This window comes from Erinaceus europaeus, chromosome 11, assembly GCF_950295315.1.
Source record: "Erinaceus europaeus chromosome 11, mEriEur2.1, whole genome shotgun sequence".
In the NCBI taxonomy this organism is placed as follows: domain Eukaryota; kingdom Metazoa; phylum Chordata; class Mammalia; order Eulipotyphla; family Erinaceidae; genus Erinaceus; species Erinaceus europaeus.
In genome coordinates, this window is record NC_080172.1 from 43,899,645 (window position 1) to 43,922,716 (window position 23,072).

The following is a 23,072-nucleotide window of genomic DNA, read 5'->3' on the forward strand; positions in this document are numbered from 1 at the left end:
TAATTACCACTTTTCAGCCACTACGTTACAGATGCTATCATAACACCATCCTGACTTCCCTGAGCAGATGACCTCAACAATGTGTCCTGGAATCTCACCTCCCCAGAGCCCTACCCACTAGGAAAAGACAGAAACAGGTTGGGGGTATGGATTAACCTGTCAATGCCCATGTCCAGCAGAGAAGCAATTACAGAAGCCAGACCTTCCACTTTCTGGACCCCATAAAGAATTTTTGTTCAGGGGCCGAGTGGTGGCGCACCTGGTTGAGCACACGTTACAAAACCCAGGTTCAAGCCCCTGGTCCCCACCTGCAGGGGGAAAGCTTTCCAAGTGGTGAAGCAGGGTTGTAGGTGTCTTTCTGTCTTTCCCTCTCTGTCTCCCCCCTCCTCTCGATTTCTGACTGTCTCTATTCAATAAATAAATAAATAAAATTAAAAAAATTTTTGAAGAAATTTTTATTCATACTCCCATAGGGATAAAGAATAGGGAACCAGGGAGTCAGGCCTAACAATTACGACATAAATAATAACTACAACAACAATAAAAAACAACAAGGGCAACAAAAGGGAAATATTAATAAATAAAATTTAAAAATAATAGGGAACCTTCCAATGGAGGGATGGGATATGGAACTCTGGTGGTGGCAATTGTATGGAATTGTACCCCTCTTATCCTACTATCTTGGTAATAATTATTCATCACTAAAAAAAAAAAAGAAGAAGAAGAGGGAAATGGAGGGATGTCACATCACCAGAGTGCACTTCATGGTTATGGCGTTCCTGTGTGGTAAGCAAGGGTTCAAACCTGGACCACAGGCATAGTTAAGCAGTGGCACCCTACCAAAAGAACTATTTATCTGATCCCCTGCAATCCCCATCCCAACCAAACCAAAACAAAAATCATACAAATAGTGGTGCAGGAGGTGGTGCAATGGATAAAGCATTGGACTCTGAAGCATGAGGTCCTAAGTTTGGTCCCCAGCAGCACATGTACCAGAGTGGTCTCTGGCTCTTTCTCTCTCTCTCTCTCTCTTCTCCTAACTTCATGAATAAATAAATAAAAATCTTAAAATAAATAAATAAAATAAAAATTTAAAAAGATCATACAAATAAAAGTCCTGCCTGCTAAGCAGTAGCCTCTAGAACCAGCAGTGACACAAGTCACCGCCACAGCAATTATCTATGATTCCATCAGTCTGGTTGGTATGATCTGAGGTCTGTCTGTATCTATGCCCATCAGTATGGCAATGTTAGGAGAGCCTCGTGGCATTCAAAGTTCCCTCCATGTAGACGAGAAAATTCACTCCTTTAGTTCAAGTCTTGGCCTGGTAATCTTGGCCAAATGATGAGAAAGGGAGTTAAGGGGAAGACAGAAACTTATTTTGACTCTCCAGGCTTACAAGTGACATTCTCCACCTGAACCTGAGAACTCAGAAAGTGTAGATAGCATAATGGCTATGCAAACAGACTCTCATGCCTGAGGCTCCTAAGTCCCAGATTCAATCCCCTGCACTACCATAAGCCAGAGCTGTGCAGTGCTCTGGTAAAGAAACAAAGAAGAAAAAGAAAAAAGGAAGTGACCAGATAATCCTCTTATAAATGGAGCATACCTTGCACAAGAAGCATGTTATGTAGCCCCCTCTGGAGCTTCATTCATAAAATGGAAGGAATAACTCTCTCTACTCATTTAGCTGTGCTATTAACAGATGATGCATATAAAGTGCTTAATACATATATGCTGTATATAATAATCAAAATAATACAGACCCAACGAAGTTTATCAGCACGATTTATTGATAAAGTCCTGTCTCTCCTGTCTTGGCTTTTGTTTGTTTGTTTGTTTTACCAGAGCACCTATAAGCTCTGGCTTACTATGGTACAGGAGATGAACCTGGGACCTCGGAGCCTTAGGCATGAGGGTCTCTTTGTATAATCATTGTGCTATCTACCCTGCCCGTGGCTTTTGTTTTTAGATAACTGCCAAACAGTGTCAACAGCAATAAAAACAAATCCAAAAGAATGTACCTGCAAATCTATAGCAGGCTACTCTGAAGTTTGCCAGCTGGTCCCTATACTTTATGGTAGAATTAGCTTAGATGGACAGATTGTAAAGAGTTGTTTAGAGTACTTGTTAACACCTCATTTAATGTCATGATACCACAATTCCATTCTGTTAAGAGTCAAAGAACATATATTTTAAATAAAGCTAAGTCAGGGGCCAGGTGGTGGTATACCCAGTTGATCATACATATTATCAGAGAGGAAGCTTCATGAGTAGTGAAGCAGGGTTATAGGTATCTCTCTGCCTCTCTCCCTATTTCCCCCTCCCTTCTCAATTTCTCTCTGTCCTATCAAGTATTAAAAAATAAAAATATGGGGTCAGGTGGTAGTGCAGTAGGTTAAACACAGTGGGTTAAGCACAGGTGGTGCAAAGCACAAGGTCCAGTGTAAGGATCCCAGTTCGAGCCCCTGGCTCCCCACCTGCAGGGGAGTCACTTCACAAGCAGTGAAGCAGGTCTGCAGGTGTCTATCTTTCTCTCCTTTCTGTCTTCCCCAACAACGACGAAATCAATAACAAAAACAATAACTACAACAACAACAACAAAAAAAGAGCAGCAAAAGGGAGGGAAAGCAAAAAGAAAAAAAAAGCAGCAAAAAATAAATGAATAAAAATAAACAGGGCAGGTTAAAAATAAATGGCTGTCGGGAGCCATACACTCACATGCAGGAACCAAGCCCAGGGTGACATAATAGTAATAACGATGACAAATATCTGTGTGTGGGAAGTCGGGTGGTAGCACAGTGGGTTAAGCACACATGGCCTAAAGTGCATGGACCAGCGGAAGGATCCCGGTTCGAGCCCATTCCCTACCTACAGGGGAGTCACTTCACAGGCAGTGAAGCAGGTCTGCAGATGTCTATCCTTCTCTCCTCCTGTCTTCCCCTCCTCTCTCCATTTCTCTCTGTCCTATCTAACAACAACATCAATAGCAACAATAATAACACAACAATGAAAAACAAGGGCAGCAAAAAAAGGAAATAAATAATTAAATATTTAAAAAATCTTTAAAAATATGTGTGTGTGTGTGTGTGTGTGTGTGTGTGTGTGTGTGTGTGTGTGTATGATTAACTCTATCATCAAACTTTTAAAGATATCCTGGGAGCCAGGAAGTATCTGTGGGTAAACAGCAAGGCTTACCATGTATGAGGCCCTGGGTTCAGTTCTTGATTATCACATAAGAGCACCAGGGAACTCCTTGGGTAGGGAGAGTAGTACTTTCATATATATATATCCTTTAAGGATTTAAAATTTACAAAACTAGATTGGAAAGGCCACTTGGTGGTATGTTGCTTGTAAGAAGCTCTGCGTTCATTCCTTGGCACTAAGACTTAAAAATAATTATCTTGGGGGTCAGGCGGTAGCACAGCAGGTTAAGCACATGTGGCACGAAGCACAAGGGCCAGCATAAGGATCCCGGTTTGAGCCCCTGGCTCCCCACCTGTAGGGGAGTTGATTCACAGGCAGTAAAACAGGTCTGCAGGTGTCTTTCTCTCCTCCTCCTCTCTCCATTTTTCTCTGTCCTATCCAACAACAATGACAACAAAAATAACAACAACAACAACAACAAAACAACAAGGGCAACAAAAGGGAAAATAAATAAATAACTTAAAAAAAAAAAAAACTATCTTATGTGGCCAGGGAGGTAGCACAGTGATGAAGCGTTGGAATCTCAAGCTTGAAATCTTTGTGATTGATTGCATGTGCTGGAGTGAAGTTCTGGTTCTCTCTCAAATAAATAGATAAATAAATCTTTTGAACGTTTTTTTTCCCTGATTATCTGGGACATACTATAAAGGAAAAACGAAAACCTAGAAGATTGTCCAGTTTAAACTAGAAAAAAATTTTGTTTCTGATACTGAGTTAGGGATAGAAAAAATGTAAAACACACAGTACCACCCCGAAGCAACTATAATCAGTCCCATATCATGTCTGTCCCTCTGCAAATCTATGCACTGTAATCAGAGAATACGTAGACTAAGTCACTTGTGAAATGCGGTCTCTTCCAGGATTACATGTGTCCCTTTCCCACTGTCCCCACTTTTTACCCTCAGGACATGTCATCAAATATATAATGCTTTCCCAGGACAGACACTGTATTGGTATGTCCAGAAAATTAATGTGCTACTCACCAAGGAACTAATACTTTCTCCTGAGGACTCAATCATTTCCACAGTAACTCACATGTGGCAGCAAATAAAGAGGCAGATGCCAGCTGCTTAAGGCAACAGCAGAGATAAGAGGTTGTATACTAACCCCAGATAAGAGGGAAATTGGCCTGGTAATGGAAAGGTTTTTACTTTCTACCTTTGTTAGCGGCTAGAAAGGCTGCTGAATAAAGACATTGTTCTACATGGTTTTAGTGTCATGACTTAAATTGTAAGAAGTTCCTGGTACACTGTCTCACTCCTGTGGCAGAAATGAGAATGGAATGTGATTTAGGTTCCTGGGTAACAGAGGTCAACAAACAGCCATCAATAAATATGTCAAACACGGGCACATTTCTCAACTGATGAAATGACCATACTCACTAAAAAAAAAAAAAAAATTAAGAAAGGAAAAAGGAGAGGGTGTGGGGTCAAAGGAACCCTCCTGCACTGCTGGTGGGAATGTAAATTGGTCCAACCTCTGTAGAGAACAGTACAGAGAACTCTCAGAAGGCTAGACATGGACCTACACTATGATCCTGCAATTCCTCTCCTGGGGATATATCCTAAGGAATCCAACACACCCATCCAAAAAGATCTGTGTACACATATGTTCTTAGCAGAACAATTTGTAATAGCCAAAACCTGGAAGCAACCCAGGTGTCCAGAAACAGATGAGTGGCTGGGCAAGTTGTCGTATATATACACAATGAAATGCTACTCAGCTATAAAAAATGGTGACTTCACCATTTTTAGCCTATCTTGGATGGACCTTGAAAAATTCATGTTAAGTGAAATAAGTCAGAAACAGAAGATGAATATGGGATGATCTCACTCTCGGGCAGAAGTTGAAAAACAAGATCAGAAGAGAAAACACAAGTAGAACCCAAACTGGAATTGGCATGCTGCACCAAAGTAAAAGACTCTGGGGTAAGAATACAGGTCCAAAAAGGATGACAGAGGACCTAGTGGGGGTTGTATTGTTATATGGAAAACTAGAGGGAGTCGCGCGGTAGCGCATCAGGTTAAGCACAGGTGGTGCAAAGGATAAGGATCCCGGTTCAAGCCCCCAACTCCCCACCTGCAGGGGAGTCGCTTCACAGATGATGAAGCAGGTCTGCAGGTGTCTATCTTTGTCTCCCCCTCTCTGTGTTCCCCTCCTCTTTCCATTTCTCTCTGTCCTATCCAACAATGATGACATCAATAACTACAACAATAAAATAACAAGGGTAACAAAAGGGAATAAATAAATATTTCAAAAAAAATTTTTTTAAACTGGGAAATGTTATGCATGTACAAACTATTGTATTTACTGTCGAATGTAAAACATTAACTCTTCAATAAAGAAATTAAAAAAAAAAAGCTAACCACTAAAGTGTTTCCCAAAAATCTCTGGTACATATTTTCCTCCAGTGCCAGTTTGCCCAAAAGCAGTTCTGTAGGTTTATTTGTGTCAGTCTTGGAGTCTTGGCCCTTTCCTGATAGGTTCCTGGAATTCCTAGCAAAACAAGATCAAGTGCCCTTTGCCCAAGTTCCTCTCTAGAGGGGAAAAGTATTTCTTGTTTGCCCTACTTGCATTTAGAAATTAATACTGTTTTTATTTTTTTGTTTTGCCTCCGGCGTTATTGCTGGGGCTATGTGCCTGCAGGAATCCACTGCTCCTGGAAGGTTATTTTTTCCCTTTTATTGCCTTTGTTATCATTGTTGTTATTGTTGTTATCATTGTCATTGTTGTTAGATAGGACAGGGAGAAACTGAGAAAAGAGGGGATGACAGAAGAGGGGAGAGACAGATAAGACACCTGCAGACCTGCTTCACCCTAACCCTGCAGGTGGGGAGCTGGGGGCTCGAACCAGGATCCGGTCCTTGCGCTTCACGCCATGTGGGCTTAACCCACTGTGCTACCGCCTGGCCCCTAGAAATCAATACATTTTACTGTCCAAAATCAATCAAAACAGATTGCACACCAATACCTACCATCGTATAATGACTATGTTGACTATCAGTGTCTCTAATAATACTTCCAAATAAACCTCTTTTTAAAGAACCTCTGAGATTGCCTATTTGTGTTTTGTCCAAATGAAAGGTCAGATCTGAGGTAGCCTGAGTAAAGCACAGTTAAGACTAAAGTCAAGTCTTGAAATCTGAGTGGTAGTGGGGAAGGCTAGCATGGAATCTTAAATCCTACTTTACAATAATTCAAAAAGGAAACAGGAATTCTTTCAGGTGACAAGAGAACCCTTAGTACCACTTAAAAACCTCTAGCTCATAGTGGCAAAACTAAGCAACCCTAGGTCTGAAGAAGCTTGTGGAGTTTTTATCTCCTAAAGGGAAGACTTTTATCAATAAACAAAATAAAACAAAGAAAAAAAATCCTAGTTCAGAGGAATTAGAAGAAATGCAAAACAAGTTTCCTAGCTTCTCAACAGATAAAGAAAGGCAGTTTCATAAGCTGTCCCAATTGATCAAACACATCAGCACATTTAAGCAAACCTGGGATAGTGTAACTAACCAATCTCTCTTTAGAAACTATCCTTGGGGCCAGTTGGTGATGCACCTGGTTGAGCGCACATTATATTACACAAGGACCCCGTTCGAGCCCTGGGCCCCATCTACAAGGGGAAAGGTTTGCAAGTGGTTTTACAGTGTTGCAGGTGTCTCTCTCTTTTTTTTTTTTTTCTCTATTTCCCACTTCCTCTCAATTTCTGACTTTCTCTATTCAATAAATAAATAAAATTTTAAAAAATTACCCTTCAGAGTAAGAGGAGTTAAAATATTACTGTTGCATCCTGTAAAAAAATCATAAGCAGGGAGTCGGGCTGTAGCGCAGCAGGTTAAGCGCAGGTGGCGCAAAGCACAAGGACCGGCATAAGGATCCCGGTTCGAACCCCGGCTCCCCACCTGCAGGGGAGTCGCTTCACAGGCGGTGAAGCAGGTCTGCAGGTGTCTATCTTTCTCTCCTCCTCTCTGTCTTCCCCTCCTCTCTCCATTTCTCTCTGTCCTATCCAACAATGACGACATCAATAATAACTACAACAATAAAAAAAAAAAATGACGGCAACAAAAGGGAATAAATAAATAAAATTAAAAAAAATATTTAAAAAAAAAAAATCATAAGCAGAAAATAGAGTCAAAAGAACTTCCCCTAAAATTATCTCATTCCAAGCCAAGAGCTACTTCCCACCTATGGGCATTACTAATAATGAAGGCATTCACGAGCTCCTTAGCTTGAGCTACTCTGTCTGTCCCGTAAAGACATTAAAGCCACACAAAGATCCCCACTCCACAGGACTGAGCTCTTGAAATACAGCCAAAGCAAAAATCCCAAATAGCTAGTTTCCTTTCTGGAGGCAGCAAGTTGAACCAAAGCCCTAAATAGTTGGGGTTGGATTTTTCAAGCAATGTTTACCTCAAAGGCATAACATAACAGACAAAAGGTTTTGAAATCTTCTCTATATTCTCTCAAGGGAAGGCTACAGCTTGGAATGCAGGAAATGGTGTCCAGAAATATTTTCATAATGTGACTTAGAGGGTTTGTCCAAATAGAAAAGAGGAGTAAAGAAAGATCAAAACTCAATTAGATCTAGAGATTAAAGTCAACACAATTTCACCAAAAATTCCAACTGGTATGTCTATGAAACAAAACAAGCTAATTTTTAGAAGTTTAAAGAACACCTTATAGATCTCACTTGTGGTTTGCTGTCATGTGGTGGGCCTTTTGTCTTCTTGAAAGAAGCAGGTTTTCTGTTTTTGTTCCTCCCCCGCTACACTCTGCTCTCCCCACCCCCCTACTTTTATACTCTGCTGTTCAAGTCTTTCTTTTGGCCTCCAGCATTTTACTGAGGTTTCAGGCCTATATGACTCTACCATCACCACCACCTCCACCCCACTCTGAGCTATTTTTCTTTCTTATATAGGGGGTTAAGGACAGAGTAGAAGAGAGGGACTAAGAGAGGAGAGACACTACAGTACCACCATAAGCCAGAGCTGAGCACTACTCTGGTGTCTCCCCACCCACCCATCCTAAAAATGAAATAAGGGGGGAGGGAAGGAGATGATAGATCTTATTCTTTTTTTTTTAATTTTATTTATTTATTCCCTTTTGTTGCCCTTGTTGTTTTATTGTTGTAGTTATTATTGTTGTCGTTGTTGGATAGGACAGAGAGAAATGGAGAGAGGAGGGGAAGACAGAGAGGAGGAGAGAAAGATAGATACCTGCAGACCTGCTTCACCGCCTGTGAAGCGACTCCCCTGCAGGTGGGGAGCCAGGGTTCGAACCGGGATCCTTATGCCGGTCCTTGTGCTTTGCGCCACCTGCGCTTAACCCGCTGCACTACAGCCCAACTCCCGATAGATCTTATTCTTTACTCCCTGATATGATTGTTTTAAATAAGATCTATCTATCTAATTCATTAATGACAGGAAGAGAAACAGAACTAGAGCATTACTCTGGCACATGCAATGTTGGGGGTTAAACACTGGACTTCACGCTTGAGAGTCTATCAACTTAACAACTGGTGTATCTCTGTTAATCATAAGAAGGAAAAGAAGATGTTCAGATAAGACTTTTTCAGGGTTCGATCCTAAGTTACCAGATGCATCACCTACCAAAGAGATGCTGCCTTGCCAGGTATTGTCTTACCCTTTGTATTACTTAACCTTACCTCTCTAGGCTTCTCTGTGAACTTTTCAGTTTTACAACTTTCCCTTAAATTTTAAATTTCTCTGAAGGATCTAAATATAAAACTTTTTATTTCTATCTCCTTTGAAAGAAATAAATGCCAAGGACAAAAAAGAGACCACTTTGTAGGCCTGAGTCACAAGTCACAACATCTGCTTCTTTTGGGCTGTACAACTGGAGAATTGGATGACAGCAAGCAGTAGCCTAGAGGACCTCCTTCAACCTTGCTGGCTCAATCTGGAAACCTGCTAAATCACTCTGGGTAAACAATCCCCATTCCTTATGTCTCATCTAGCTCTATTATTATGATGAGGTTGATTTCTGACCCTAACTGTTTTATTAATAATAATACAGGGTATTAAGAAGCATGTTAGACCATCTCAACAAAGGGACCTAAATGCAAATAAGGCATTATTTCGGTTGTTAATATCAGCTGAGCAGTGCTTGTAAAATAAAACTTTCAATTTTGACAGACTCACAAAATAGGCAACTAAATATATAAATCAGAAAAACATCAATGAAGACTTAATAGCATCGAACTAAATATGGATTTATGAACATCATAGTTTTTTTTTTAATTAAAGTATCAAGTATCCCAAGATCTGGAGAGCTAGCTCATCAGGGACGGTATGTGCCTTGCCATGTGAAAGCTGAGGTTTGAATGCTGGCAACACATGGGAGGGCCACAGAATTGGAGGAAACTCTGGACAATATGGTTTCTCTCCCTCTCTGTCTCTGCTTCTCTGTTTCTGAATAAAAGTTGGCTTGAGAATAGTGAAAACATACATAAGACCCCAGTTCTGTCAAAAAATAAAAGTATTTAAAAAAAAGATTAAAGTATAAGTATTTCCAACTGTGTTTCTTAACATTCTCTAGTTCCAAAGTTCAGCTTTGTTTCAGGTACTTAAAACTGCACTTGAACTTAAGAGTTCATTCATCTTGACTCAACATTATACAGAGCTTTCCCTGTTTATTACAGGAGAGTAACAGAAATCTTGATTTAAAAATGAACCAAACATAACATACTGTCTGGATCCAAAGTTTACAGTTTTAGGTAACTTGTACTTTGTAGATTCTCTAAACAATTAAGTTTGGCAGTTACGTACAGGCAAAATCGTTATGACCACCAAGTTATGGTGAAAGGCATACTATTTCCATTTTATAAATGAAAATACAAACTATTTCTGTTTGCCATCAAGTTTACATAAGAAAAGAGAAGGGGTTACTGCAGAACTGCTAAACTTGTCAGTCACAGAATCTAGCAGCAAAAAAAAAAAGTCTACTACCAAGTACTCAGTGTTTGGGAGAGGGGGAGGAAGTAAATAAGTTAAGTAAAGTAAGGACAAACCACCTAATTATTCAGAGAATTGACATCAAGGTAAAATATACAAAACTGTTCTATAAATCATAAAACCCATTTCAAATATAATTTTATCTCCACATAGCAGTTATCACAGAGTTCTACTTTTTTTTTAAGATTATGAACATGTCAAAAGAAGAAATTATCTTATTTTTATCTATGTAAAGTCTTTCACACAGGAACTCACATATCTGTTGACTAGGAAATAAAACTAAAGAAAATACACTTTAAAGGTTGAACAGAAAAAAATTATTCAAAGTGGGAAACTTGTTAACAGCAAACATTCAGATAAGATGTCTCAGTGGTTCCTTTAAAAACATATCACATATTCCTCCTCCTCCCTCCTAAATAAATTAAGTAGTAGGAAACTAAAAATAAACTTTATACCAAAGAAAGCAATTTCCTCTTTGGTCTTGTTTGCACTACTAGTTTAGGAAGAAAAGGAACCTTATTTCTTGCTCAGCTGTGCAGGCATCTGAGGATACTTGAGGCTGGAGAAAGAATAAAATGGAGGGGGTGGTGTTTGATTAGTAAGAGCAGCATATTTGCCAATGACTTTGAACAAGGTGCTGTGAAGAAACATTGTCAAACTTGTCTGAATTTTTTCTAAGTAGGTTAATTTCAAAAATTCTTTTGTGGGGCTATAAGACATCTGTGTTCCTAAATATGGAGAGAAAAAAGTTGAACAACCTTCAAAGGGATGCTTGCAAAGAGAAAGCACCAGGAATGATGGAGGCTTAACTGGCAGAGCTGATATGAAATTAGCCACCAAGAACCCAAAGAAAAAGAGATATGAAATAGTGCACAAAGTATGGTCTAATATTCTGCTCCAAAAAAGTGTGGTGGTAACTGTGTCTTTTCTGTGCTTAAGGATAGCCATTATATTAACTAATCAAGCAGCTTGTATTTCAGAAGATCTGCCTTCCAGGATGGTTACAGTGTCTTGATATATTGGGTGAGGGAAGCTGGGGAGAGCAACTAGGCAATACAAACCTCTGGATAAAACATAAGACCCCTTCTTACTCGTAATCTCTAGATTATCAGTCTCTGGGGAGGCTTGCAGGCAAAGGCTACTGTGGGACCACTTCAGCCCCATTCTGTGATGATGTTTCTGTGTGGCATAAACTCAACTCCCAGTTTCTAGTTCTAAAGTTGATATAAGCTTTGCTAACCATGTCAAACTCAACAGCTGTTAAGTTGAAGCTGGTGACATGATTATGACTTGAATTATATGAAAACTCACAGAAAAAGTGTCTGTTCACTTAGGATCAGTCCCCTATTGTCCAATCCTCTTATTCTTAACTAGAGCGATGGAATTTGGGAGTAATGCAACAGAATTCTAAAGACTGCTCAACTACAAGGTGGCTTTTCGTTTCCTTTTTCAGTTATAGATAATGACTAAAGCAATCAAGTCTAATAAATCAGGTCTGATTTTAGCAGTATGAAGTGCTACCCATTATGCTTTATTGTAATTATACTTCAAAAAGTAAAATTCAAACACTGTGAAAGCAAACACTTTTTAAAATTTATAATTCAATAGTCTGGCATGTATTACAATGGTTAGAACACTGGGTTTGCACAGACTTACAAGTAAGAGGTCCAGAATTCAATTCCCAGCATTACATATGCCGGAGAGATGATGCTCTGGTTCTCTTTCTCCCTTAGATAAAAAATAGTAAATCTCTAAAAGTAAAATACTCAGTTCAGAGGCATTTATACTCTATCAAGTTCCAAAACACTATTATCAGTCTCAAAGTTGACTCTAGATTCTTGATTAAACAGTCCAAAACAAGATGATGTTCACTGACTGCTCCGCAAAGTGTCAGTGTAATCATTCTCAACAGCACTTTCTCATTTTAGAGGTGAAGTTCAAAGGGTAATGGGGACTTATATCTAGAAACATGGTTTTCTATCTCCCATTTTGTATTTACCTGACAAGGTAGCTATGGGGCAGTGTGTATCCTCTCTGGTAGGAAATAATAATGCAACTAATAATAACTGAATGTTTACATACTATATACTGGATCAAAACACAGCACAACAGGTTAGAAGTGGAATGCTGCAGCTATACAAAGTTTAACATCCCAATTCAGTTATACAAAGTGTGTCCTTCAAGCAAGCCAAGGTAAATAAATTCCTTACCTCAGTTTCTTCAAGAATACTATGAATATAGTACTTTGTGGCTCATGAGGTGGCACAGCGGCTAGAGTTTTGGACTGAAAACTGAGTTCTATCCTCAGCACTGCATGATAGATGATGCTCTCATTCTCTCTTATTAATAAGCAAACCTTTTTTTATATATAAAAATGAGTATAGTACTTATAACTCATGGACTTTCTGTGAAAATTGAAGAGTTTAAGTGCTTAGAGTAGCACCTAGTACATAAAAGTTAAATTTAGGGAGTCGGGCAGTAGTGCAATGGTTAAGCGTAGGTGGTGCAAAGCACAGGACTGGTGTAAGAATTGGGGTTCGAGCCCCCGGCTCCCCACCTGTAGGAGAGTAGCTTCACAAGTGGTGAAGCGGGTCTGCAGGTGTCTATCTTTCTCTCCCCGTCTTCCCTCCTCTCTACATTTCTTTCTGTCGTATACAACAATGACAACATCAATAACAACAACAATAACTACAACAACAATGAAAAACAAGGGCAACAAAAGGGAAAATAAATAAATAAGTAAATAAATTAAAGAGCTAAATTTCTTTTATCTATAATCACTGCTACCTGACAGTTTTCACTACAACTCCTTGAGAAAGGTTCTAATTGGCCCCCATTTTACTAATGAGGAGCCTTAGTAATATTTGAGTCGAAAGTCCTCGGACTTTGCTGGGCTTTCAGTCCAATTTAGGATTCTGTCTGCTTAGCAATTAAATGGTCTACCATGGAACAAAATCTTGTCACATTTATCAAATAAGCAAAATCCCTTATGGTAGGGGGAAGCTTCAGGTTGGGGAGACAGCTTAATGGTTGTACAAAAAGACTCATGAGACCCCAGGTTCAGAGGTTCAGTCCCCAGGACCACCATATGTCATTCTCTCTGTATCTCTCTCATTAAAATAAAATAAAAAAGCTTTAACATATTTGGTAAGAAAATGGCAGCTATCTCAACTTTAGTTAATGCTAGCTCCTGAATTCTCTAAGTCAAGGGTGACATGCCATGACTTTTAACCCCTAACTGTAATCAGCTCCTGTGTTTTCTGGTCTTTTCCATCCACTCTGAGAACTCAATATTTATTTATATCTCCAACTAACACAAGCTTATCATTTATTCTTTCTGTTCCCCAGCTCTTTGTCCTCCAATGCATACTACTGCCAGAATAATCTTCAACACAAACAAATGAAACAGTACACAACAACCTTTTTGAGGAGGCTGAGAGCTAGCTCACAAGGTAAAGTGCACACTCTGCTGTTCACAGGGATCTGGGTTCAAGTCCCCAGGGAGCACCTACACTGGGAAAGTTTTACAAGCAGTGGAATGGTGCTATGGTATCTTCCCCCTTCCCATCTGTCACCTTCTAATAAAAATAAATAAATAAATAAATAATCATAATAAATGGAGGAATCCATGCATATAACCCCAGAGAAAAACAGGAAGGGAGAGAGGGTGGTCCAGGAGGTGGTGCAGTGGGTAAAGCATTGTACTCTCAAGCATGAGGTCCCAAGTTCAATTTCCAGCAGCACGTGTACCAGAGTGATGTCTGGTTTGTTCTCTCTCTCTTGCACATGTACTAGAGTGATGTCTAGTTCTCTCTCTTCCTCTCTCTCCTATCTTCTTCATGAATGAATAAATAAAATCTTAAAAAAAAGGGGGGGGGGGAAGGGGTAGGGGTAGGGAGTTAGGAAAAGACCTATTTTAACCTTTTATTTGGTATAACAAGTGTTTCTGGCACCAAGATAGAAATAACAGAGCCAGATAAATGCTCTGAAAGAGGAAAGTAGTGTCACAGAGGTCCAAAGATCGTAGGAATTCCTCATTGGACCAGACAAGATAATTATACTTGTGAATGTACAGGGATTTTAACCTGGAATAAACAGAAAGGAGCAGACATTCTATGCAGGAAGCTACAAGAAAATCATGTCAGGTAAGGGTGGGAAAGCTGGATGTTTGGTGAGTAATGGAGGTTCACAGTAAAAATAATAGGATAGAAAGAGTCTAGTTAGAAAACTGCTGGAAACAGGGGCTGGACGGTGGCACACCTGATTGAGTATACATATTACAGTGTGCAAGGACCCAGGTTCTAGCCTCTGGTCCTCACTTGCAGGGGGAAAGTTTCATGAGTGGTGAAGCTGGGCTGCAGGTGTCTGTCTCTTTTGCTCTTAATCTTCCCGCCCCTCCACTCAATTTCTCTGTCTCAGTCCAAAAGTAAAGGAATATATAAAAAATTTTTTAAAAGATTTTCTTAGGGAGTCAGGAAGTAACGCAGCAGTTAAGCACAGGTGGTGTAAAGCATAAGAACTGGTGTTAGGATACCGGTTCGAGCCCCCAGCTCCCCACTTGTAGGGGAGTCACTTCACAAGCGGTGAAGCAGGTCTGCAAGTGTCTATCTCCCTCTCCCTCTCTGTCTTCTCCTCTCTGTCCTATCCAACAACAACGACATCAATAACAACAATAATAACTACAACAATAAAACAACAAGGGCAAGAAAAAGCAATAATTAATTAAATATTTTTAAAAAGCTTCTGCAAAACAAAGGGTACCTTCACCCAGGCAGAATACATGCTACAGCATTCTTCAGATAAAGAACTAATCAAAATACATAGAAGCTATGGTCTGGGAGGTGGCACAATGATAAAGCTTTGGACTCTCAAGCATGAGGTCCCAAGTTCGGTCCCCGGCAGCACATGTGCCAGAGTGATGTCTGGTTCTTTCTCCTCCAATCTTTCTCATAAATAAATAAAATCTAAAAAAAAAAAAAAAAAAAAAAACATAAGAGCTCAGTAAACTTAGCATCAAAAAAACAAGCAACCCCACTAGAAAAATGGGCCCAGGATATGGACAGAAACTTCACCAAGAAAGAGATCCAATAGGCACATGAGGAGGTGATCAAAGTCAAATAAAGACAACAATGAGATACCACTTTACACCTGTGAGAATGTCATAATTAGAAAGGACAGTAATAACACATGTTGGAGAGAATGTCGGGAAAAATCAACACTTTTGCACTGCTGGTGGAACTGTATTTGTATAATGGCCCAATGCCTGTGAAAAAGAGTCTGGGGATTTCTTAGACCACTAGAAATGGATCTACCCTACAACATAACAATTCTTCTTCTGGGGATATATCCAAAGGAATCAAAAACACCTATCAGAAGAGATCATAGCAGCACAATTTATAACTGTCAAAACCTAGAAAGAACCTAGATATCCAATGACAGATGAATCGCTAAAAAAAAAACTGTGGCATAACCTTCCAGACAGCAAGTTGGAGATGCTATCATGATTCCATCTTGACTTCTCTGGGCAGACAACCTCACCAATGTGTACTGAAGCTCGCCTCTCCAGAGCTCTACCCCACTAGGGAAAGGCAGAAACAGGCTGGGGTTTGAATCCACCTGCCAACGCCCATGTCCAGCGGAGAAACAATTATAGAAGCCAGAACTCCTCTACTTTCTACACCCCCAAAATAATTTTGATCATACTTCCAGTGGGGAAGAAGTAATAGGAGGAAGAGGCTAATTCCAGGCTTTGAATTCCAGCTCAGGACCTGGAGAGAGAGGAGGAAAAAGGGAGGGACATTTGGATGTAGTAATAGGGTTATATGTGGCTTAGAGGAGAAAGAGGACTAGACCTGAAAGAAAAAGGGGGCTATTATATACAAATGTAGACAGATAGTTGTAGAGTTGTAGAGACAGTTAACCCATGTCTGCAACCTTAGGAGAATTGCTGTGGCTTTCAATGGAGGGACTAGGGATTCAGAAGTCTGAAGGTGGGTCAGTATTTTAAGTATTCATACAAATACAATGTACCTTTTGTATTAATCCTTTCCTACTCAGGCTACATTAAAATGTTATGTTTTAGGGGGTCAGGTGGTAGCGCAGCAAGTTAAGTGCACATGGCGCAAAGCGCAAGGACCAGCAGAAGGATCCTGGTTTGAACCCCCAGCTCCCCACCTGCAGGGGAGTCGTTTCACAAGTGGTGAAGCAGGTCTGCAGGTGTCTATCTTTCTCTCCCCCTCCTCTCTCCATTTCTCTCTGTCCTATCCAGCAACGATGATATCAACAGCAATAATAACTACAACAACAATAAAAACAAGGGCAACAAAAAGGAAATAAATATTTTAAAAAATAAATAAAAGAAAAAAAGAAAAAGAAAATTTCGGCCAAGGAGGTGGTTTATACTATAGGTAGAGAACATGTACAAGACCATGAGCTTGATCTCTAGCACAACACATACAAATTCTTATATAATCTTTTTAAAATTCATAGTGCCTGGGGAGTCGGGCGGTAGTGCAGCGGGTTACATGCAGGTGGCTCAAAGCACAAGGGCTGGTGTAAGGATCCTGATTCGAGCCCCTGGCTCCCCACCTGCAGGGGAGTCGCTTCACAAGCGGTGAAGCAGGTCTACAGGTGTCTATCTTTCTCTCCCCGTCTCTGTGTTGCCCTCCTCTTTCCATTTCTCTCTGTCCTATCCAACAACAACAACAACATTAATAACTACAACAATAAAACAACAAGGGCAACAAAAAGGGAGTAAATAAATATTTTAAAAAATTTATTTTTAAAAAATTCATAGTGCCTATTCATCTGGGAGTTATGGTGCAATTTTAATCTTTCCTATAGGTTAGGCCAACTATTCCTAAATGAGTTATTCAGTAAGTTGTTATGCCTCTGATACTAACCAGGTCTTTGCTCCACTCCATTTGTTTCTTTTGTAACACCATACTTTAGTTATTTCCAGGAGTGGGAAGAAAGCTTAACCTTTCTAGGCACAAAGTTCTGAGTTGAAACTCTGGTGCTATTGATACATGAGAATATCTTGGCACTGGATGATGGAGCTAAACTAAGGTGACTCAATCGCTTTTTCTTTCTCCCTGTCCCTCCCCTATCTTATCTGATTAATGAGAGAAAAGAGAACCAGACAGCACTCTGGTACATGCACTGCCAGGTATCAAACCAGGGACTTCATGCCTGGGAGTCCAGAACTTTATCCACTTATTGCACTTTTATTTATTTATTTTTTAACCAGAGTACTGCTCAGCTCTGGCTCATGGTGGTTAGGGGCACTGAATTTGGGACTCTGGAGCCTCAGGCATGAGAATCCCTTTGCATAACCATTATGCTATCTATCCCCACATACTTTTTTCCTTTTATTTGATAAGACAAATAGAAATCGAGAGGGGTGTGGTCTGGGAGGTGGCGCAATGGAAAAAGTGTTGGACTCAAGCATGAGGTCCTAAATTCAATCCCCGGTAGCACATGCACCAGAGTGATGTATAGTTCTTTCTCTCTCCTCCTATCCCTCTCATTAATAAATTAAATATTAAAAAAAAAATTGAGAGGGGGAGGGGGAGAAAAGAGCGAGAAAGAGACACCTGCAGCACTGCTTCAGCACTTGTGAAGCTTCCCCCCATAGGTGGAGACCAGGATCTTGAACCCAGATCCTTGCATATGGTAACATGTACACTCAACCAGATGCACCATCACTTGCCCCCCTCCTGTCTGATTTTGAAAGAATCAAAAGGAATAAAAATAAACTAGCACTGCTCTGGCACATATGCAAACATAGCACCTAATGCCTGAAAGACCAACTCTTCATAATTATTCCATCTTTTCAAATCTTAGAGAGCACTCTCATCTGTTCTTGAGGGAAGCAACATAATGGTTTGCAAGATTTTCAAGCCCAAAGCTCCAAAGTTCAAACCTCTGGCACTACCATAAACCAGAACTGAGCAATATTCCGGTAAAAAAGAAAGGAAGGAAGGAAGGAAGGAAGGAAGGAAGGAAGGAAGGAAGGAAGGAAGGAAGGAAGGAAGGAAGGAAGGGGAATGGAAGAAGGAAAGGAGGGGGAAAATTTTAAAAAAGAAATAAAACTGGGAGTCAGGCAGTAGCGGGTTAAGTACACGTGGTGCAAAGTGCAAGGACTGGCTTAAGGATCCCGGTTCCAGCCCCCGGCTCCCCACCTGCAGGGGAGTCGCTTCACAGGCGGTGAAGCAGGTCTGCAGGTGTCTATCTTTCTCTCCCCCTGTCTGTCTTCCCCTCCTCTCTCCATTTCTCTCTGTCCTATCCAGCACCGATGACAACAATAACTACAAAAATGAAACAAGGGCAACAAAAGGAAATAAATAAGTATTAAAAATAAATAAATAAAACTAATTTCCCCAAATAAAATGATTTGAAAAAAAGGAATTCTTACTATTTTTGTATCTTTACTTCCCCATATAAATCAGTTTATTATTTCCATAAAAACCTCTGTGAAATTTTGCCTGAAAGTATGCTGAATCTATATAGGAGAGGGTAGCTTTCTTTACAACTTTGTTTAACAAATTTATACATATTTTAAATATTTTTATTTGTTTTACTGGATAAGAGACAGAGAGAAATTAAAAGGGAAAGGCAGCAGAGACCTGCAACACTGTTTTACCTTCCATAACCTCCCCTCTGCAAGTGGGGACCGGGGTCTTGAACCCAGATCCTTGAGCATGGTAAAAATATGTGTGCTCAATCTGGTGCAAAACTGCCAGGCCCCTGAATTGATATTACTGCCTCATCCTTTCACTGATGTCCCTATATAGAGTTCCTAATCTAAACTAACCCTATAGGAAATTTAATAGATGAAACATGTTGTTCCTAACAATAGTAGAAACTGCAAGATTCCTAGCAATGACTGCTAGAAATTTAATGTGAAAGCTTTGCACTTTTCCCACCAAGAACAGAAACTTTTAAAAAGGTATTAATAAGGACTTGGGAGTTGGCATAAACTACTGGACTTTCAAGCATAAAACCCCTGGCATCACATGTGCCACTGCAAAAAATACCACACTCTACAGATCCCTCCACTGTTTCTACTAGCAAGTAAATAATAAATTTTAAATACAAAAACAAATACCTAACTTCAAAAACTTCCCACTTCAAAGTGGAACTAGAATAATGGTTAAAACTATTAAATCAACGCAAAGTTCCTAAACACTGATAGCAAAAAAAAAAAAAGTCCAGTAGGGAGTCGGGCGGTAGCAGCGAGTTAAGCACACGTAGCGCAAAGTGCAAGGACTGGCAGAAAGATCCCGGTTCGAGCCCCCGGCTCCCCACCGCAGGGGAGTTGCTTCACAGGCAGTGAAGCAGGTCTGCAGGTATCTATCTCTTCCCCTCTGTCTTCCCCTCCTCTCTCCATTTCTCTCTGTCCTATCCAACAACGACGACAACAATAATAACCACAAGGCTACAACAAGGGCAACAAAAGGGAAAATATTTTTTAAAGAAAGTCCAGAAAGCACTGCCTGCAGAGCTTGAGGGAAGATCTGAGTTAGCATAAGCAAATCCAGCTCAGTTTAGCTCTTTCAGCAGTCAGATTATATCTGACTAACTGCATTTTTTTAGCATAGAACCTCAAAAAGATGAAGTCAACTTTGCCATTACAAAATTCTTCTTGGGACAAAACTGTAATAGGCTCCCAGAACCTAACCCAGAAGGAAGCATGGCCTCCCTTTTTGTAAGAGAAAGATTGAACAGATTCTGGGACACCTATTTTAACAAAAATGGTAGCTTGTGGGTGGGGGAGGGTAGCATAATGGTTGTACAAAGAGATTCTCGTGCTCTGGTGTTAAAAAAAAAAAAAAAAAGCATGACCCTATTACTACATGCAAATGTCCCTCCCTTTTTCCTCCTTTCTCCCCAGGTCCTAATGGAGTTGGAGTTCAGAGCCCTCTCTTACACCTATCACTTCTTTCCCACAGGGAGTATGGATCAAATTGTTTTGGGGGTGTAGAAAGTAGGAGTTCTGGCTTCTATAATTGCTTCTGTGCTGGACATGGTCGTTGGCAGGTCAATCCATAGAAACAGGCTGGGTTTATGGATCTCTCTCCCTCCCCCTCCCTCTCCTCTCTCATTAATAACTAAAATGTTTAAAACAGAACAGAAATATCAATAGCAGTGCCCTTTGCAGGTACACCACACAGTCTGAATCACAACAGCTCTAAGAAACAAAGGAATTGCATGTATACAAGTACTTAATCACTGTTAACTTGGTCAAGGAATTCTACTGCCCCCTTCCCATCCAAAGGAAAAAAACAAAAACAAACAAAAACACCTCACATTCCTCTTAGAAAAAACAAATGTCGGGAGTCGGGTGGTAGCGCAGTGGGTTAAGTGCACATGACGCAAAGCACAAGGACTGTCTCAAGGATCCCGGTTCGAGCCCCCGGCTCCCCACCTGCAGGGGAGTCACTTCACAGGCGGTGAAGCAGATCTGCAGGTGTCTTTCTCTCCCCCTCTGTCTTCCCCTCCTCTCTCCATTTCTCTCTGTTCTAACAATGACTACATCAATAACAATAACAATTACAACAACAATAAAAAACAACAAGGGCAACAAAATGTCCCAGTGCTGGTTTGCCATGTGTGTAGCCCAGGTTCCAGCCTCCACAGCCCTGAAGGCAGCATCAGTGATATGGTCTCTTTCATTTTGTCTCTGAGTCTCTCTAAATAACCAAACAAACAAACAAACAAAAACTCCCTTAAATGAAAGGAAACTGACTCTGCCTCCAGTCGTGGGTTAAAGTGTCATCCAAAAGCTGGTATCATACTTTGCCTTTCTGTGGCACATGGGTCCAATGTATAGTTTCAGTTCCCAAGTGAGAGAATAGAAGAAATACAAAATGCTAAAATCTGAAATCCAACAGGACCACTAAAAGGCATTATATATACTTCTCTTGCAAGTTGTAATTAATTAAAAGGCCAGCAAAAAAAAAAAAAATGTCTCACATGGTACAACTCATATACCACAGAAATGCTGCTTTTTTTAATTTAATTTTTATTAGTGATCTAAAAAATTATAAAATAACAGGGTACAATTCCACACCATTCCTACCACCATAGTTCTGTCTCCCCATTTCCTCCACTGGAAACTGCAGTGATTCTCCCAATGTCCACAGATATGGGTTGACTATTATTTCTATAATTATGTGTTTACCTATAAATATTTTTCTCATTTTTTTCTATGGTCCTGCCTTCCTTCTCTTCCATTTTAAGTATACACCTACACCTATTACTACTTCCAAATGTCCTTACTACTTTCCTTTTCTTGCTCTGGGTCCTGATAGAATTGGAAGAAAGATTGCTCATGGTTCACTCCTATGATCAAACTGGATGAGCCTCTGTAGTGCCACTGTGCCTCAGTTTCCAATCCTGTGCTTATTTAGTACCATTAGCACTCTCACAGAAGTATGGAGGACTGGTGAAATAATGTCTGTAAAGGCTTTCATTTGCAAGGATGGGAAGGGCTGTTAAGTACAAAATCAAAGCAGCTCTAAAAAACTTTCTAAAGCTGTAACCACACTTCCTTCTTTTGGAGAACCACAAGGAGGATCAAAGGAGTGTCAATTTGTTGACTACTGCTTGGAGACCTCTCTCCACCTGGCAGAAACCTCACAAAGAGATTTATCACATTTTAACTTAACAAAATCTCAAGACAACTCTACAAGTTTCCTGGAATACCTTTGTTAACAGAAAAGGAGGGAACCAACACAGCATGCTTATCTGTTTATATATTCCTCTGTGAAAGCATCTACTAAAAGTAGAAGAGCCTTGGGAAGAAGAAATGCAAATATCTAAGTAAAAAGTTGTTTATCCTAGCCTCTTTCTGCCACAAAAGTCTGGCATGGTAATCTATTATGGTGGCAGCAGTTAAGTGTAATAAAATGGCTCACCTTGGTTAATTTAACCCTCTTAACATAAATAAAAATAAACAAACAGGAGGGGGAGCAAAATTAAGCTCATAGGAAGTAAACCTAATTGAAGTCCAACAAAGGACACCAGAAACAGTTCTACTATATCACATCCCACAAGCTGGCTAAGAGCCCAGAATTTTCATTACAACTTTTCAAAGAGAGGGAGAGAGGGAGAAAAAAAAAAATCACAAAAACATTATCAAGGCCCCAACCCAGGATGTCCTGCTGTACAACCAAATTTGTGAGAGGTCAGCCTTTCAGGGAGTCAAAGACTCAGCATGCAGAAACCGGCAGGCCTTTTATATAGTAGGTGGGATTCTTAAAACGACTACTGTTTTGCACTTAAGTCTGAGTTTCACAGATCATTAAAGGTTTCTGAACCACAGAGAAAGGAGGGCAGTTAAGGAAATAAATCAAAAGTTCCTCTGGGATGCAGAAATGCCTACTTGGAACAGGCTTTCAGCACGAATATCCTCCACATTAAACAACAGGGAGGGCTTTTCAAAATAAAAGCAGAAAAATCATATTGTTATAAGCAATGCACTTTCTTTTTTAGTTTAAAGGTTATGTGCACTATAAAAAGTGACTCCTACAGTGAGTGCAGAGGGAGGTGAGAGATTTGGTGGGGGTTGGGTAGAAAGATGGAGTTCAAGAAAAGTGAACAAAAAGTCAAACAAATGCTTGGCTTGCAGGAACCCCAAACAAGTTAAAGTGCTTTGTAATATTTTAGAAAAGAATTTTGATCACATTTACTACTTGCCAATCTTGCCTAAGAATTAAAATAATTTTATCACAGCCAAAAAGAATTCTTTCTTGTGCAATATACAGTTGAAGATCTAGAGAAATGACCCTTGTCATCTTAAATGGTATTTCTTAAGAAAGTATCAGCTATCTTAAAACCAGCAGAGGGAGTACAGCATCTGAGAACAGGAAACAATTAATCTGATACCTA

General features: G+C 40.0%; 1 protein-coding gene and 1 long non-coding RNA gene across 9 annotated transcripts in view; one reads left to right on the forward strand and one right to left on the reverse strand.

Annotated features, from left to right (window-relative positions):
• RERE (arginine-glutamic acid dipeptide repeats) overlaps positions 1 to 23,072 on the reverse strand; it is a 523,083-nt gene that overhangs the window by 29,064 nt on the left and 470,947 nt on the right. The window lies entirely within an intron of this gene.
• Positions 6,046 to 23,072, forward strand: part of LOC132541330 (uncharacterized) — a 42,440-nt gene continuing 25,413 nt past the window's right edge. The window contains exon 1 of the long non-coding RNA XR_009552502.1: positions 6,046 to 7,085. This is a non-coding gene — a long non-coding RNA (uncharacterized LOC132541330). The remainder of the gene's footprint in view (positions 7,086 to 23,072) is intronic.